The sequence below is a fragment of the Zosterops lateralis genome (assembly GCF_965231275.1).
Source record: "Zosterops lateralis genome assembly, chromosome: 15".
Taxonomy (NCBI): Eukaryota; Metazoa; Chordata; class Aves; order Passeriformes; family Zosteropidae; genus Zosterops; species Zosterops lateralis.
The window spans coordinates 14,158,575-14,172,220 of NC_139775.1; the positions used below are offsets into that span (position 1 = coordinate 14,158,575).

The 13,646-nt window shown below is 40.4% G+C and overlaps 1 protein-coding gene across 7 annotated transcripts in view; it reads right to left on the reverse strand.

The window, feature by feature from the left end:
- The window catches only part of CREBBP (CREB binding lysine acetyltransferase), a 95,944-nt gene that overhangs the window by 67,390 nt on the left and 14,908 nt on the right, over positions 1–13,646 (reverse strand). The window lies entirely within an intron of this gene.

Below are 13,646 nucleotides of genomic sequence, written 5' to 3' on the forward strand. Positions count from 1 at the left end.
ATCCAAGGCCTGTTACACCCAAACTGAAAAAGTGATCTGGCAGCCTAAGAAGAGGTTCAAGCTGCTTCCAAAGGGACTGGCATTGAAGCACAGCTTCTCCTGGAAACCTGACTACCAGTGCTGGGCTGGATGTTCAAAGGGAAAATGCCTTTCACACATTATGCCCTGTTGCATAAACTCCTGATGCAGTTTGCAACCACCCAACAGCACACCAGCCCTCCTGCCCTGGAAGACATCTAGGACTGCTAGAACCCACAGCTATGGACTAAATGAGCTCAACAGACATCTTGGAGGGATGACCACTGACTACAGAAATGATACCTGTGCTTGTGGGAGATGTGTGCGTGTGTGTATATATATGTATATAAATACAAACGTATGTACCTAGTTGGAAGGTTAGGAATTGGACATGAGTACATGGTATAGAATAACTAGTAATGTCCTGGTTCCAGGCAGGACAGGGTTAATTTTTTGCAGTAGCCAGGACAGGGCATGGCCAGGACACTGAAGTTATTCTGTACCACCTCATTGCCAAAAAAAAAAAAAAAAGAAAAAAAAAAAAAAAAAAAAAAAAGAAAAAAAGAAAAAAAAAAAAAAAGGAGTCTCTTTTGGGGTCCTCCTGGTGGAGTAAGCCAGCAGGAGGGAGGTGGGGGGTAATGCTGTTTAGAGCATTTTGCATGTGAATCACTTGCCTCCCTCATAATACTTTCGTTATTAATATCATTGCTGTTCCTGTTCCTTTTCTCATTGCTGCTTCCAGTAAATTGTTCTTATCTCAGCCTGTGATCTCTGCCTTTTCTGCCTCCAATTCTTCCCACTGCAGGTAAAGGGGGACCAAGTGAGTGGCACCAGCTTGGAGAACCTCCATGGGAACACTAAATTCAGGAAAACCACCCCTAAACCAGGACAGACTCGCAGACTGACATCTCCATGAGGGAAGGCAGAGACCTCTGCCATCACCCACTGCATTTAGCAGCAGACACACTACCCGGGGCTCCTGAGGAGCCACCACTATTGCCAGCATTGTCCTGTCAGCACCTCAGAGATTATCTGAGGACACAGGAGGGAGCTGAAAGCTTGACAGGAAACACTTTAGAAGACCCCTGTGGTGGGGGTGCTGTAAAGAACTGCAGCTTGGACAGTGGCAGTGCGAGGACTCACAGCCAACCTACAGGGTGTGCTACTCTGATCTGTTTTGACAATAGAAAAACAGGAAGGTCAGAACCACCTTTTTTTTTCTCACCAAACTCTTCCCACACCTCCGAACCTGATGAAATAGCCTCTTATAGGAGGAAATCACAAAGTCAGCCTTTTAGTGAGCCACCACTATCCTTGTATTATCCTGGACTTAGTCTATGGTATAAAAGCTAAAAAAACAATTTAAGCCCCAGATTAATAATTTAAATTATTTCAGAGAACAGAACATGCCTGTCATAATTAAGGACGAGAGAGCAGAGGCATCCTAGATCTGATCTGTTTTGATAAGAGGCCAGATCTTCACAAACTAACAGCAGTGTTGAAGAGTTGCATACGTGAGAGCTTGGCTGTTCAACAGTGTAAATTGCTCTAGTAAAACACATCTGCCACTCACTACTGCTTTCTTCTAAATCCCTGGATTTGCAAGGAAGGACATTCTCCCAATTTCCTCCTGCTGTATCATTGACACAACCATGTGTGATACAAAATGCTAAAGGCTGAGGAGTCAGTAACTATTTCCACCCTTCAAGAGCTGCTGTAAAAACTCAGATGCCGTTTTCTGAATGCCTGAGCTGGAATTTCAGGGCTCTACTTGATCAATAGCCTTGGGCTGAGAGCAGCTGTGCACAAACACTCACAGAGCCACAGCTACTCAGCATCTCTCATTGCTTCACCCAAAATGCCCAGTTGCATCACTGAGATGTTAGGGACACTTTTCTTCTCACTCTCTCTCTCGTTTTTATTTTAGAAAATAGAGCAAGCTGGCACGAAATGGCAATTCTGCACTTTCCACTATGACCTACACATCCAAGCAGAATCCCCTGGGCTCAGCATGAAGAGAATGACTGGATACAGACCCTGCTCCTGCCTCTAGGCAGTCGCTACAGGACAAGGATGACTCAGAATTTCCGGATGTGCCATCCCAAGCACCCTTTACTTCCTTCTTTTATGGGCCTCACCAAAATCAGCCACTTCATACTCCATTATTAGATTAAGTCTTTAAATCCCTTGCCATCAAATTACCACACCTACCTCAAATCTGTGCTTTCAACACACGAGTTGGTTACAAAGCTCAGCATTTCTGTTCCCCTTTTCTCTCTTCCCAGCCACTGAAATGTTTTTACAAGCAGCACGTCACCTTGCTTGGCTTAAAAAGTTTTAACTTTCTTCGTTTGGATCTTTATTCTCCCTCTCCAGACAAGGAAATCAAACAGTTGGGTGTTTCAGGTGCTCAGAAGTTATGAACTGAAGTCTACAAAGTACTGTGAATGAAGGAGTCAATCTGCTCTAGGTAATGGAAGACCTAAGAAATTCAGACTGACAGGCAATTCAGCTGCTTTTAATGCTGTTAGTGATTGTGGAAGAGGACAGGACTGCTTTCATAACGCTTTCTTCTGCTTCCCAGAGAGGTAACACACAGAGACAGGGACCTGTGCCTTGCCATGTGCACACTCCACCAGCGGAGCCCAGGTGAGCAGAACACACACAAGCTCCAGAGCTGCTGTGATCTGGCATCAACTCTCTGGAGTTAATCCCTCCTCAGCCCCTGTGTGCTGCTGCCACGACTCCCAGCAGTGCTTTGCTCACAGACTCAGCACCAAAGAGCAGCTTTCAGCAGGCACAGGCCGAGGACTTCGCTCTTTGGACTCTTATCTCCCTCTGGAATGAGGCACAAAGCAAGGTCCACCTCACTGATTATGACTCCAGGAGAAGCACAGGAGACAAGTCCATCAGGAATTCATGTTCATTTGGGAAGAGGAAAGACAGGCTTTCTTTACTACACTGGCATCATCTTGCATCTGTTTACTGACAAAGAAAAAACTAAGTCTCTACTAATTGCTATTTCATCCTATAGTAATGTGTTCCAAAAGAAAGTCACCATGGCGCTTGGAATGTATATGCCAGAGGGACAGATGGAGAGGCAAGGAAAAGATTAATCATTTTATGGCAGAAAGCCAGTGGTGTTACCAAAAAAAAAAAAAAAAAAAAAAGAAAAAAGAAATTCAGTCTCAGTGCAAGAATGGTGGCAATGATGTTATCTGAACTGAGGTGAGAGCGCTCACCTAAACCAACCTGCAGGTTTGGCAGTTTGACAAAACGTTCAGTTAAAAATACTCACTTTTAAGTCAGTAACAAGAAGGCCTTAAAATGTAACATTTCAAGAATCAGTTTTGAGAATTAAATCATGATCTGGCTACCACTGCTCAGAGGAAGCCAAGCTCCAAGTCTCCCATCACTTTAAGCTAATTGCTATAACCAAGGCCTACCACAACAGATTCTGAAGCAATTACTGTCTTGTTCTTCAGCAGTAAATTAACTCAAATTAAAATACTCAAATGTCCAGCAATAACTGTAATTTGCTTCATCCTTTATTACTAAAATTTGGTAAAACTAGAAATAAAATTTTTAAAATCCCATTAAAAAGAAGCCAGGTGTTTTATTACCACTTGTAATAAGATGTGAAATTCTCTTCCAAGGGTTTCACAGAGGCCAAAGAAGAATTTCAGTATTCCAAAGCCTTTAAAAAAAATGAACCCACATTTCCCCACAATTACTGAAATACAAAAGACAAAATTTCATGGGAAAACTTTCTTTACAAATTACTGGATATACAGAGAACAGATTCTTAATACATTTAACTAGAAATCAACTTTTCTCAGGAAAAGAAAATCAAATGATCATACGCTCACACTGTATACATTCCTGAAGAAAGAAAATGTCTCCAAAATCCTGCACAAGCCTGAGTATAAACACAATGGAATCTACTACAATTTCGGCACTCAGCATCACTGTTGTACTTATGAATCAAAATAAAGCTTAGAAGGTTTACTTTGTAATGAATGTCACCTCTGCAAACAACAACTTCAAAGCTCTAATGGATAATTAGCCACAATTGATCAATGCATTCCAATTGCTTCAAGAGCTTTTATAAGTGCCAAGCAGAGCAAGTGGCTTTCTTCAGATAAACAAGAATTATTCTTAGTATACAAGAACAGAAACTTAACCAGAACCACAAAATTAACTGTAGATGTTTCAAAGGATTGTTTCATCAAGAAAATCTAGTCTGGACATGAAGAATAATTCAACAATACTTAAAAAGAGAATTTTGAAAGGCTGAAATTCAGTGAAGATATGCTTCAGCAGATATTCAGTTATATATTCACAGGCCAAAGTTTTTATGAGTTAAATCCAGGAGAAGCTTTAGTTTGTACTAAAACATGTTTATGGTCACACCAAAACAGTTTTCTAACACAGGATCTGTCCAAGGCCAGGTTGGACAGAGCTTGGAGCAGCCTGGGACAGTGAAAGGTGTCCCTGCCATGGCAGGGGTGGAACCAGACGGGCTTTAAGGTCCTTCCAACCCAAACCATCCCATGATTCTGTGATTCTATAAATGCAGATTTCTATATCAGATTCAACACAAAGTCTGCACTCCTTCCTTTATTTCCTGTCCTGTGGATATCAGTCTTTCAGACTGAACCCAACAGCCCCCAGAATTGCCAGCTGTGTCTGCCAGCACCTCAGCAGTTGGGAAGTGCCTATAGTGGGCTGGAGACAGCTCCAAAAATTTAGTATTGTAAGGAATAAGCTGGTTTTAGTAAGAGAAAACAGCAGCAATATTTAAGAAGTTCTTTCCCCATTTATCTCCTAGAAGCTGGCCAAGGATACATTATCAGGCAGCCCATAGAACATGATATTCCATAGAGGTGGGAGAAAAGGCAACAAGTAGCTCTGAGGAGAAACAGCAACAGGAAAAGTATCTCCAAAATATAATGAAAAGAGATATTTTGTGTCCTTCCCTTACAGTGTATACCATCCTTGACAGACGTGAATCCTAAAGGAAAAGGGGAAACACTGAAGGGAGAGGCTGTGACTCAAAAAGTAACTATTTGTTTTCAATGCAGACCAGGGAGAAAAAATCTAATAGGCAAGAAACAAACTCACACTACAGGTTACATTAAATATATTAAAAGAAACAAGAAATCAATATTACTTACTTCAAACAACTGCTTAGCACAAATATCACAGCCTGACATTAACTATGAAGAAATGCAAATATAAATAATTTACACTGTTAAAATAATTTTTAAATGACTTTAAGAGCCAAATATATTTGTTTTGAAACACCACAGTGACTTCAAGTGGTACTGTGACATTTCCAGTCCTTCTATAAAACATGTTCTCCTTGAAGAATTAACAACACCCATGAAGCTAGTGAGACAATTCTGACTAGGCTTTTAAACAAGGCAAGATCTGATGGTTGCCTTTAAACAGGATTAAAATTGAACAGTTTAACAAACCAGGCCTGTACACACATTCCTCCCTGACGGCAGCTGCACAGAGGATGATGCAGAAATGCTTTTTAACCCAAGATGCTCCATATCAGACCAAGGGAGCCACCACTGTTTGTTCCAAGAGAGAAATCTCATCTTCAACTGGTGGTGTTCCAACACTTGTCCATTACCAGGGTACAAAGATCCTCCCGTCCTAAAGGCAGTTATTTAATTAAGTCGATTTGCCAAAAGCTTCAAAGGGCATTTGTTTTGTTTCCAAAACTCCCCTGACAAGCAGAGCAGCCATTCAGCCAGGACAGCATTGTGCTGCAGTCAGAGAACACAAATCCTTTCCATCCAAAACAGCAGCAGAGTGCTAAAAAATCCATTTACCACTCTCTTCAAAAAATCTATTTCGTTTCTTTTGGCAAGGATGGTCCTATAATTAACATGCTGTATTTTCATTATGATTCAGTCTAAAACAAAGGCACTGTTGAACCCTTTTTAAAGGTTATTTCCCAAACCTAAATAGGATTTGTACATAGATACCAAAGAACATGTCCATCACTTTGGGATCTGAGCATTTTCAGAACACGTAAGCACAGAAATTTCCAGGTGCTACTTACAGGTAGTTTTTGTAGCATCAGGAGGTCAAAAATCATCCCAAGTCCTTATTAATCTAAGTCTCAATTCTGCAAAGTATTCCTGGCCTTGGAATTAAAGCTGTTGCTTGGATTACACACAAACAGTTAAAACACAAGCAAGCTTAGTGTGCCACTTCACAGCCTCAGTAATTTCTGGAGTAAATAAAAATACTCTTTACTGTAATAGCAAGAAGGGGGAGGATGAGAAGGAGAAATAAGCATGTACTATTTACAGCCCATGGACACAATTAACAGCAAACTGATGCCACACACAAATGGACTTCAGCTTCCAAACCAAAACCAACAGGTATTTCCTCCAAACATTCATAAGAAGAAAGGAAAATGCCATTATATTATATTCAAACGATTGCAGAGTAAACTAGCAATTGTGCTAGTAACAATTCAGAATTATTTTTTGACATAAGGAGGAAAAATGTATATTGAAACACATTTTCTAATTTCAATGTTTATCAAGGTGAAGAATAATCTGTTCATTACAAAGTAGATCTGGGCATGCTTTGTGTAGCCTCTCATATTGAAATTTTAACCCCCAATGGAAATGAGTGAATTCCAAAATTCCAAAGTGTAACTTTCCAACATAATCTTATATTTTGCCTGACGGTTGATGTGTCCTGTTTTCCTTCAAAGCAGCAAAAGGAGAATTGTCTCCTCTCACTGCTTCCACTCCTGATCCATTTCCCAAGAAGGCTGACACAGTTTATCAAGCTCTACATAATCTTACAAGCTTCCTGAACTGCCTTTTTTCTAAAGAAACAGACCACCAGCATTTAGTTTCCAGACCACAACACTGCCTGCTTTGACACATTTCTCTATGTCCTTCCAATTACAGGATTCCCAATTTAATCACAGCTCACTGTCAAGCACAATATTAAGTTTATCTTTTAAGTAAGAGCAAGTTTTGAGACCTGCTAAAAGGTCTTTTCATCAGAAAGTTTCCTGTGAAATCGTATCTACGTGCATGATTGGAGCCTATTAAGAAAATTACTGTGACAAAGACATTTCCTTCTGACTGAAGGAACCAGGCATTTCGTAACTTCTACACACCAACATTTCAGTTGGCAGGTTTTCCTCCCTCCCAACATGAGTCATTTTTTTTACCTGGGTATTAAAAACCCCAAACTACAAACAGCAGCAGGGAGATATGTAGAAAAGCAGTCTGAAAACTAGAAAGACGTCATCTCAGTTACATCTATCAGTGAGGACCTGGGAGTTTCTGTCATTCTGACTAACCTGAAACAACACCGTAAATCTTGCTTTTAATCAATGGCTTACAAAGAAGCTGGTGGATCTGTTAGTTTCACTCCCAAAACCTTCTTTCAGATAAATAAACTCCACTCTAACAACAAAACCTGAGGAATTACAAGATTTTAACCAATATAATTGATGGTTAGTGACAAAAACATTAATGTTCGTGGTGTGTTATCACAGAAGAAGATAATGGCACAATTGTGCTCTGAAGAGATCCCATAACACTTAATTTTTGTCAGCTGGCTGATAAGCCAATTCAAGTGCCCAGAGAGGCTTTGGAGTGTGAAGCAGAAGGAGGAGCCTGAGCTGTGGTTTGTCCCCACCAAGGCTGGGTGCTCTGCTCCTTGCAGCCCTGGAGCCAAACTGAACCTTGATACCTGCATAAACCCCAGCCAAGTGACTATCGCTGCAAAGATCTTCAATGACATTGCACAACTGCAAACAAGACTTAACTCATGTACTAGAAACAGGAAACAACTCAATTTCAGGTGCCAGGAGTTAAGAGTTGTGGGAAGAGAGCTTTTTTTAAGTCACTAAATCTCTTTGACGTATCAGCAAACTCATCTGTGGAGCGGCACTTTCCACGGTCATGTTTCAAAACAAAACTGCCTCGGAGACTTTCATTTTACTACGAGTCAGTGAGTTTTGCTATTATGTGTTTCTCTGTATTTACAGCTTTCTTCTGTTGTATTATTACACAAACACATATGTCTCTCCTCAGTAAAAACGCTGTTTCGGTGCTCCTTATTCATCAGAGAATGGTTGAGTCTGTAAGGTTATTAGGAGTCCCCTGGAAGTGGGAACCAGCACTGTTTGGAATATGATTTGGACTGGCTACTGGTGTTTGCCAGAGGCATGGTCTGCTAGGAGACAGGCAGCTTGGCAGCCGAGCACGGACAACTCCGTGGATGAGAAGCAAATTAACTGCAAGTCATGTTAAAACAATTCAGGCAGAATTCAGACAGATTGAGAGCCACCACAGAAACAAACAGCACCAGCAGTTTGCTAAAACACACAGAGCTGCAAAGGAATGAGAACATCTTCAGCTGACTTAATTCACAATCAGCAAGCGTATCTAAATCTGGTACTCAGCAAGAGCAACTGGGGGATCTGTTTAAATAAATAGTTGGCTTCGTTTTTTTTTTCTCATCACAAATTTTCCTTACCACAGTTTCCTCACAACACCGAGACAAGGAATGTAACCACACACACTATGTAAGTCTTGCTCTTTAACACAGCTCGTTATCGTATTTAATTTACTCAAGATTAATTTCCAACATCAAAACATCACTCAGTGAACAGCACAGGGAGCAAAGCTGTGAATGTGGATGTCCAAGGCACATGTATCAGACAGACACCCTGCCTGGAAACAACAATGACAGAATTCACTTCTTTTATAGCTCAACACTAAAAAGCCCCAAGACAACGTGTTCTTCTCTCGGTAGAAATTAAAAAATGGTTTTACTGTTTTCTGAAGTTCACTTCTGGTAAGGGTTCCTCCTCCTCTTTAATGGGAATCTACTCTTACTGAAGCATGTGGCTATTCTGACTGAAATAAAGTTGAAAACATGCACTGTCCAAACAAATTAGGCTAATACCATTTAGAGGAAAAAACTGTTCTGCACTCACAGGCAAAAATCCAGCAGAACAGATCTAGTTTTGCACAGTTAGTGATTGTTTTGAGTCTGTTCAGGTTTTGATGCCAATCCCACTGCTGGTACCAACCTCCAGTGAGGCTCAAATACACACACAGAGGTAAGGAAAACGCATCACTTGCACACAGAACTTGGAACTCTGTGTCTAAACTCCCTGCCACCTCCTGGAATACTGCACTGGAGGATCTGCCAGCCAGATCAGCTTTTCCATCAGATTCTATTTCATATCAATGTAAGTATTTTCCTTCAGAGTTTTCAAAATAGGTAGACTGAAATAAACTCAAAATCTTCAATCTTCAAAAAGGCATCCCAAAAAAAAACCCCCCAAACAACCATTAATGTTGTAAACCTCATAACAAGGTATGAAAATAAGCAACCATTTCCTTCTCATCTCTTTATAGATTCACTCTGACCAAACTATTTCATCTTTTTCTGAGGCATACAGAGCCCAATAATGTTTGATTAAACTGTGCCTGCCTTTCAGAAGGAAAGTTGAACTTGGGGTAGGTTTAATGGTTCTATAAAGAAAAATACTTTGAAAGGAGCCCCCAGCAAGCTGCATCTTCACTGCAGTTTAACAACAATACCTTCTGCCTGTTATCAGGCATGCACAACTCCAGATTTTTTTTCCTTAATTTCTGCTGCTGGGTACCAGAATATCCCTGTTGGAATGATAGGACTCTGAAGTTATTGAAAAAAAGGTGATTTCTTTTACAGAATTGTATGAGATGGCATTATAGCCTAGAAACACATGGGAAAGAAACTACTCAAGAGTCTTCCCATCTGAATGGGACTTTACCACTTCTTAGGGGAAAGAGCAGAAGCACCAGTTAGGGAAAACACTGTCCAAAACTGAGCAGAGGGCAAAAAGGAAGCCTGAGAATCATGCAAAATAAATGGGAATTTCCCAACACTTTCTTCTGACTTTCCACAGGCCCTGATAGCTGTACTAGGATATGGGGAATGCACCTCAGCAAGAAACTAACAGCTCATTGAATGAAACACAACTTCAAGCCCTTGTCAGCCACAAAGAACAAGAGGAAGGTTTCATCTCCTTCACTTGGAGATGAGCTCCCACAGCAACATTAAGGAGAGTGTCAGGCACAGCATGTCCCCAGTGAGGTGCTCATTCCTATGGAAGTACTGACCATCTCCTGAGCTTTGCTACTGCTCATCACATCCAACAACCAACAATCTTTTAAAAAACCACCTGTAACAAAATGCTCTAGATGGTTTGAACACTATTTCTTGACTTAATGGACTCACCAAAGAACATGGTACAACACAAAAGGGGCAATTAATTACTGCTGGAAATAATTGTGACAAGATGATCCATTCTTCTACTCACATGAAGTAATAATTCTTCAAAGACAAATCCTTTCCTTTTTAAAGCCGATTTTTCCTAAAGAACTTCAACCCAGTCCAATAAAAATTCTCCTTGTAGGGTCATCCAAGAAAACAGGGCCACAATGCCACAGTTGCAAGCAAAATTGTTACAAGAAAGGAGACTGCCAGTGAAGGAGCAGAGATATATACACAGTATCATGGAGGAGAAGGTTCCTCAGAGGTGTCCAGGTATCTCAGCAAGTCAAAATCACTGATCTTTGGGTGAAATCTATGAAATCTTTACTCACACCTCTATAGATCAAACAAGTATCTTGCTTTAATCTCTCCCTGCCAATGGAAGAATAATTGTCTTAATATCAGCACCTTCTTGCCCTCTCAACACTGGGAATTAGTTATTTTCCACTCCTGTTTGAATGGGTTAGGGGTAAGGTTTATCCCCAGCTTTGGCTCATGCAAACACAGGAACACGAGTTTCAGTCACCCTGTTCAGTTCTGCCTTAAAATAGCAAGTCCAGACCAAAATTAACAGTCGTGGCTGAAGATGATCCAGATGAAATGAATCCTTGCAATTTCTGAGATCAGGTGAAGCGACCAGATTCTGGATATTTTTCCTTCCTTTTCTCTTAATAGAAAGAATGCTTATATAAACACACCACAAGAAACTAAACCAGAAAGAGGAATGGATTGATTAGTCACATACTAAAAAAGGATTAGAACCAACCACCACAAAAGGAAAGTCTTGCCCAACGAAACTGGTCCCAAACCATAAAGGGTCACGAGTTCTCCACACTGATATAAACACACTGGATTGAGAAAAATGGGCTTCTGAGCTGTACTTGAAAAAGGTTAGTCAGAGATGCACATCACTTAATTTCAATGTAATTAGAAGATCTTGCTTTAAAAAGTTCTTTCAGGTATTTTTTTCTGCATTTGTATTTCACAGCTCTTTCTTTCCCTTAGGATATTGCTACAGTCATCACCTAGAGAATTTCCTTCCAGCCTTGATACAGTTCTTCAAGCAGGATGGCAGCTACATTTTAAGCCCAAGTTGGGCAATTCAGTATCAGGTGTATCAGCTGCCTCACCACCACTTTTATTACAGCTCTTTAAAGCTTTTAAGCTGTACACATTAAGTGGTAAACACCAGGGAATGGGGAGGTAAAAAAAACACAAACTAACCCACATTTCCCTTCAGCAGAAATTTCAGTTTCAGAAGAACAGACAAGGTAACTGAAGTGTTTCTTTACTTTTCCTAAAAGCTTTCCTGCAGCATCCATAAGGAAAAGCTAACACACAATCATGGCTGATAATCCTATTAGGACAATAAACTGGGGGATGGGGAGAGACTGGAAAAGGATATCAATCCTCCAGTGCCAACTAAGGAAAATGGCAAAAATAGAGAACGTTGCTGCTTGGCACAAGAAAATTCAGGGAACAAGTATTTATTCCAAAGTGGAAACACAAAATCTTTGTGTAAAACACTGAGCTCACCTGCTCTCTTTACTAGGAGAAAAATAAGACATATATAAAGTAAAACTTTTTTAAAGACACATAATGCTTTTAAGCTACATCTTATTAAACAAGAGATGGAGCCCTGGAAAACACCACTTTTCCTGTTTTACTTGGCCAAGTTTTTAAAATTATTTTCCTTCATGTGTACCTTCAAAGAACCACCATTTTATCACTTATGCTCTGTCATCAAACAGTCCTTTCACTATTTTTTCCCAATGCATTCCTGGCTCAAACCAACTTCACTTTGCTTCTTGCACATCTGTAAACTGAGGCTGTCACCTTTTCCCCAGCTGGACTCTCCCTTTCCTGAGCTGGTGAATCCATTTGCAGGTGGCAACAGGCTAAGCCTGAAGTCCTTGAAATCTGGAATTTATCTGAGATCTGGCCTGTTCTTCACCAGAGGTGGATCTGTTTAAAATAATCCAAGATGTGACAAAACCTCCCCCACCAGGCTCACAAAGACCCTGTCACCAAGTCCTTTGCTTTGGGGTAATTCTACTTCAGTTAGTTCACATGGAAAAATCAGTAGTTTCACATAAAAGTGAGTAGTGACTAGGAAAAATCTACTCCCAAGAACTTAGGTATCTGTAGGTTCATGGAAATAAGCCAGATATATAGAATTCCTCACTCTTCCCACAAATTTCAAAGGAAAACAAAAGAAAGATAAGCTGACTCTCTTCAGTGCAGACCAATCAGCTTCCACACAACAAAACTAGCTGTCTCCAGCCTCTAAAATAGTTATGTCAACTTTCAGATGCTCTGACCTTCACTCATAACACAAGTATCTTTCCTTAAGCAGAAGCATCTCTTCACTGCAGAGAGAATGCTTTTTATGATTTTTATTAAAAAAAAATAAAATTAACTATGCAGTACTCCGCAGTGATGTGAGCACCTCTTCAGGGTACAGGACACACTTTCATGTCAGACAATGCAATTTTTCCCACAATTACTAACACATCAATGAATTAACATTTACACCTTAATAAACTACAGTGAAAACAGCTACTGATGTATGAATAGATAAAATATCAGAGATAAAAATTGGTCTTTTTCTACATATCAGAACATGGTGGGTTTGCCATCAAAACCTCATGAAGGAACTGTACCAAAACAACCCAGACAAGATAAAGCACAGTGCAGAAGGAGCAGCAGTCAAAACATTGCTCTAAACTCACACCTGGAAAACAAAGAACTAAAAAGCAGCAACTTTATCAAACAGGGAGCCAGAGCAGTGCCCCATGACAGAGGCAGATACTTTCAGGTATATATTCCCTGCCCTGATCCTCAAGGGCTGCCAAATTAGGCTTTTGCCTCATCTTCCCATTCACAGTTTGCATTAGCTTGGCAATCTACGTGAAATTTGATGTTTCCAGATCAGTTCCTCCATATTCAAAAAACATTCACTGCACGGCTGCTGACAGTGGTCCTTGACAAGAGGAGCAATTGCTACACCTCTCCCTTCAATCTCCAAGTGTTCCCATTGCTTTAGAAGATGGCGTTGTCTGGCAGCTAAATTGAGATCCTGCACACGAGAAATCATCTGCTTCCTTTCTGCAGGATTATGCTACTCTTTTCTAATTCACCCTGCTAAGATACTCTCCAACTTTTAGCTTCAAGGATGTCTTTTTCAACAAGTGCTTTCATTTTTGATTACATGAGAAGTACTGCTTCAATTATCTCCTTTTCACAATACCACTGGTGACTGAAATGGGTAACTACAGACTCAAGAAAGCACATCCTTTAGTTCT